The 6000-nt window shown below is 41.0% G+C and overlaps 1 long non-coding RNA gene across 1 annotated transcript; it reads right to left on the bottom strand.

Moving 5' to 3' along the window:
* Positions 1–2609: 2609 nt before the first annotated feature.
* On the bottom strand, positions 2610–5775 carry LOC308329290. The gene is made up of 3 exons (XR_013965373.1): positions 5639–5775; positions 3309–3339; positions 2610–2790 (listed from the first exon to the last, which is right to left on the bottom strand). It is a non-coding gene; the product is annotated as an uncharacterized lncRNA (long non-coding RNA).
* Between the last annotated feature and the right edge of the window lie 225 nt (positions 5776–6000).

Here is a 6000-nt window from a genome sequence, read left to right on the forward strand (position 1 = left end):
TGTGCAGACGGAGTTGACATGTAAAAGCTGTGACCACATTGTTATCAACATTGTTTGTTTAAAATATCAAACAATTGAATGCTTGTCAGACCAGGTACTCCACTGTTGCAACAAATATAAATGGGACTTGGAAAAGGAGTCTTCAGGCTAAATCTGTCGACAATATTTTCTGATTAATTTAAGACTTTTAAAAAAACCTGACGGAGTTGACGGAGACGTGGGACGAACATTTGATATGAGATATTTAATAGAAAATATAAATTAAAATTAACTGTGTATATTATTTGCTATGTTGTTGACAATCTACTTTAATTTAGTATGTATATTTACTAGAATTTCGCCGGCCTTCGGCCGGCGAATCCTAGTTACATTGCAGCGCAATATGGGAAGAAGGAAATAGCGGGAGGTGACAGACTCCACTTCATGTTTCAGCTGTGTTTTTAAACTCAGTAGTGTGCCCTGCACATGTAGTAACGGATGGGTTATAAATTATTATAATAACAGAAAGTGTTTTTTATTTCTCATAAAAACGCAAACATGGTGAAACAGCCTATTTAATTTATACAAAAGGAGAAGAGAGAGAGCAATGTGTTTGTGGCTCAAACTTTGTCTAATATTGTTTTAGAGCAGTGGTTCTCAAACATTTCCATGCCAAGAGCAAAGGACCCCCAATATTTTTTCAATCTACAAAAATAATCCCCAAATCGCTTATAAATTAAATTAAATTACTTACTAATCGCTTATTTGGCAACACTGGCCAGAAATTACCAGTGTTGCTTCTTTTTGTCTTATTTTGTATAGACCTAGGTGGCTTGTTTCTGCCATAGAGTTATACTGGCAACACCTGGCTTCAGCTAGCTGGTGCTGCTGCTCTCTCGTCTCTGTGTGTACTGTCAGTCCCAGCTCCGTGACTGGGAGATGGGACTGTCGATAGTCTGGATAGAACTTTCTGTTACAGTTAAATCAATATAAAAGTACCACACAACTGAAAAGTATTGCGACTGTGACGGCGATCATGTTTGGACATCTATGGACAGCTATTTTTCGTGGCACATTATGTTTAATCACAACAACGTCACGTTTACTTTAGCTCCTCAATGTTTGGGTCGGGACATGTATGTGTCTACGTGCGCTCCAGTCTTAAGCATTAACATTTCAATGGCCGAGGATCGTTAAGAGTCTATTGTTCCGTGTTGTTGTTATTAGACGTGTGACAACGCAACAATAGGAAGCGATTACCACGGTCCATTCTGTTGCTGGCGCTCCGAGTAAAATGATCTGATTATAATCAGCTGTTTTATGTGCGTGCGTGCAGGCCAGGGTGTCACCCAGGAACCGATAGAGAGAACCGAAATGTAATTATTGTAATGGGTACCCGGTACTCGAGCATGTTCGGTTCGGTACCGGATTGGTCCCGAGGTTCGGGACCCACCCCTACCCCCCCCCTCTCTCTCTCTCTCTGACGTTCTCTCTCTCTCGCTCGCGCGCGTTACTCTAACACGTCTTTCTGTCTTTCTCTCTCTCTCTGTCAGAAAGCGTTGTCAGTTTACTCACAGCACCGTCACTCCTGTCAGTTATTTCGTCGTGTATTGGTAGCCTATATGAGCCCAATATTGGCGTTACGCATTTCACTTGAATAATGTTGTGTGCGCACGTGCGCACGCTGAGAAAGACAGTTATGTAATGAAACTGAAAATTATAAGTGCTGCACTGCTGTCTCGCTGGCGTATAGCCATTCCTGTGTGTGTGTGTGTGTGTGTGTGTGTGTGTGCAGGCGTGTGTAGTCGGCATTGGCTGGCAGGCGAAAATAGCAAAAGCTATACGTGTAATGTAAATATTTCGGCACAATCCAAGTAGTGACAATGAACAATGTTGATTTAACTAAGGGATTCGCTGAGTGTTTTATTTTGTAAATACAGGGATTTAGAAGTGATAAGCAAAATAGTGAGCCAATAATTTCTCCCCTTCCTTCTGTCTGTTATCCTGCGAGAGCCCTAAAAAGCAAGATGGCTGCCGATTGCGAGCTGAGAGACGGAGAAAATAGTGACGTGTGAGCCGGGGGCGGGCCTCTGACAACAGCATGAACACAGGGCAGTGTTGCCAGGTTTGCGAATTGTAAGCGAGTTGTAGTGTGTGTAAATAGCGTGGTTGTGGCCTTGTTTTCTGCCCCTGTTGGGGCAACAGAACATGTCGACCAGTTTCTGTCAACCGCTTTTGGTCAGGTGACCAACTCCACAAATGTTAAATTAGATGTGATTGTGACAGTATTAGACACTTTTTTGGCAGTTTGAAATTGTGGCCACTTGCTGGGGACAGGCTAAATACAGGCCTTTTTGGGTACAGGGCCTGCTTTTAACTAATTCAGATGGAATATGAAAACAATTATAATGAAATTAAGGGCATAATAATACACAACTGTATTACACTTAACTTTGCAAGTGCTTTTATTTTTATGAATGAATTAATTTTTTACATAAAATAAGGCTCTTATGTGTGGGACATGTTTTTTCCACTTTTGTCCCTCATCTCAAGAATGAGTGATATAAAGGATTGGTATATCAGGGTTGTATATCAAGGGTTGTATATCAAGGTTTGTATATCATCAAGGTTTGTATGAGGTATGACCAGAGCAAGTCTCAAGAGTTGCTCCCAACTCTGAGACTTCTCCGAGCGAGAGAGAGAAAGGGTAGAGACAAAAGACAGAGGCAGAGAGATAGCAGGGTTTGGGGTGTTGGGTTAAGAGGAAAAACAGGATCCACTGGAACCCAGGGTTCACTGCACAAGGTTTACCTGAAAGAAATAATATTCATAGTCACGTTTAGTATATCAGTAACATAAATGCATAAGCAAGATAGTAGAAAAAGCTTGTAGGTCTGCTATTTTTGAAAAACAAACTACTGACATTTTTTAGAATCTGATCTCAGGTCAGAATGGGTTAATCAGACCAGTGTGTGTCCAGTGGAAACCTCGTATGAATCTGATCTCAGGTCAGAATGGGTTAAAGGCCTATTCATAGTGTGGATTTTCGGTGGCGAGGTGACCACTGGAGCTGAAATAGCGTGGAGCGGTGGCGAGTAAAAACAGAGAGTAGGGCTGAGGTGGTGGCCGTGGTAGGCTCTTCACCGCAGCTCAGTGACGTCATGTTGTAGTTCGGTGGTCACCTAACCATTGAAAGTCCATACTAGGAATAACACCTTTGTGTGTCAAAATTGTGTGTGTGTGTGTGTGACATCACTTCTTGCACCTATATTCAACTTGAATACAAATATTGTGTAAAAACATTATCAGTGTTGATAACTAATACTTACTCAAGTGTAGCACAACAGCAACCAGCTACGTCTGCAGAATGAAAAGGAGAAAATCAGCAATTACTTAATTGTTCAAAGAATATTTTTATTTTGTGTTGTTAACCCATTGAGATCTGGCACCAGATTCTACAATATGTCTTCCAAAACCTTATCAGTGGTTCTCAAACCATTTCATGTAAAGGAAGGACCCCGAGAATTATCTGTATTTTGCCACAGACACCATCTGAAAATATGTTGTAGCAGGGACCCCCCCAGAAGCAAAGATTTGAGTTAAAGAAAACAAGCTACAAGCTCGTAGCGCAGCACTCAGAGCATGTAGATCTGCCATTTTTCAGGTAAAGTTTATAGTCATGGTTAAAAGCTATAGGGTGACACAGATGTGTCCTCAGGTCTAAATGGGTTAATAGACCATTTACAATAATTTCCTGGTAAAGGAGTAAAGTTCAATGCACACTGCTGCATATTTATAACTAAATGGCTTACATTGTAACAGCTTGCATTTAATCAGTCCGCTCCAATTTAAACACTTCACAGTTTCAACCTATCGTTCAATTGGCCATCACTAACACATTGCTATCCTCTGCGACAAAGTGGGTAGGCAGGAATGGTGTCATCTTATGAGTATTAGTGATGACCACTTAAAGCTAGGTTGACAGTTGGTCATTTAAAGCAGTGGTTCTCAAAGTGGGGTCTGGGTTTTGGAAACCCCCAGGGTTCCTTGAGGGGGTTCCCAGCAAAAAGAGTTAATGTAGCATCTAAATCAATGCAAGCACTTCAACATACTTTGGCCATTTGAAAATAGCAAATGAGCATGCAGTTCTGTTTAAAAAGAAAAATGTGTTCCTGGCACATATTTTCATACTTTTTTTGGGGCCCTTGAAATCAAAAGACCTTATTACTTAATATCCTAAAATACTAAAACGTCAACCACATTAAATCAGTAAGGCACTGATTTCACATTTACATTAACCCATTTTGGGCGGGAACCCCTTTTGGTGTTAGCACTATGTTATGCTTTAGCTATTTAAAAATAGCAGATCTACAAGCTCATAGCGCGCGCTACGAGCTTGTAGGTCTGCTATTTTTTTTTAATCGAAGAACGACTGACAGAAACATAGCTTTTTCAGAAAATTCATTTTCAAACAGACATTTTGTAGAATTTGATCTCAGGTCAGAATGGGTTAAATATGGTTTGTATTCAATCCACTGGGAGAAAAAAGTATTGCACCTGTACTACCTGCATGATGCATGTGAATCAAACCTGTAAACCTCAGTAGATTTGTGATCAGCTGGTAAATAGCATAGCTCTGTACATTTTGACATGAGGTGTTGCGGTAACACAAAATGCACCATTTATCTACACCTCATATGTCAAAACACGTTACCAACAAGAATCTGTATGATGGAATACCAAGGGTGTGCGAGACAAAATCTTGGCCACTTGTTCACTCACAGTAGCATGGCGGCATCACCGTGAAATGAATTGGTGACCTGCTGAAATAGGTGACAATCGTGTAGACATCATATAACGTCAGTGTCCGAACATAAATCATTGCCGTTTGTTTGAGTGCGAGTGTGTTGAGTGTGAGTGAACAAGTGGCTGAGATTTTGGGCATTGGGATTTGGCATTAGAGCTGTCAGCCAGCAAGTTAGTATAAGGATGTCCCACATTAACTTATGTGGACATACTCAAGAACAAGGCAGGAGCACAAAGCACCAATGAGCTGGCCAGATCTATGGAGAACCAGGATGACTGGTCTGGGACGACCTAGAGGTGTTGTGAGCTGAAAATCAGACCTGCAAGCTCACATTCTGGCCATAGCTTAGTGAGTAGAGGCCACCGGGTAAATTGAACGTCACCCGTTCACATCCCACATTGTGAGCTTGTAGATTTAATTTCAGTGATTGACGATGCATACATCTGGGTTAAATCGTGAGGATTGTACAGTCCAATACAGTTTAGCGTTCAGTGATTCTCAACCTTTTTAACTTCATGGAACCCCCAGTTTGATATGCATTATGCCACAGAGCCCCATTTGATCCAAATTTATCTATATCTCTGGGATCCCAATCTTCACTGTAAAATGCTGTGTCAATGTATCGCCCTGTGTGAAGTGTGGAAGAGAATGCAAATCCCATATAGGTCTATTCACCCACACCCGACACTTCACCAGAAGCAGAAAACCATAGACAAAAGGTAGACGCATCTTCCGGCTCTGAATCTCGAGGGAGGCGATATTGGTAAGCTTTCCCCGAGATTCCAGTGATGTTTGGTAGGCCATTCATGGCCATTTATCTGCAAACATTAAGCTGATACATTTAATACTTACTCAGAAGGTAGGGTGGTGTCGTTTGATCTGCAGATTGAAGGAGATAGAAGAAATTGATCAGTTTGTAGTTGCTATACATGCAGAATTTGTATTTGTTCATTTCCATTCTTTTCTTTTTTAACCCATTGTGGGCGGGAACTTTTGGTGTTGGCATTATGTTATGCTTTAAATATTGAAAAATAGCAGATCTACAAGCTCATAGTGTGCCACCGAGTGGCGTGCTACAAGCTTGTAGGTAGGTCTTCTATTTTTTTTAAACCGAAGAACCACTGACATAGAAACAGCTTTTTCAGAAAACTGTCAAGATGTGGAAGACATTTATAGAATCTGATCTCAGGTCAAAATGGTTTAATAAGAATTTG

This window comes from Protomyctophum bolini (assembly GCF_963924005.1).
Source record: "Protomyctophum bolini genome assembly, chromosome: 15".
In the NCBI taxonomy this organism is placed as follows: Eukaryota; Metazoa; Chordata; class Actinopteri; order Myctophiformes; family Myctophidae; genus Protomyctophum; species Protomyctophum bolini.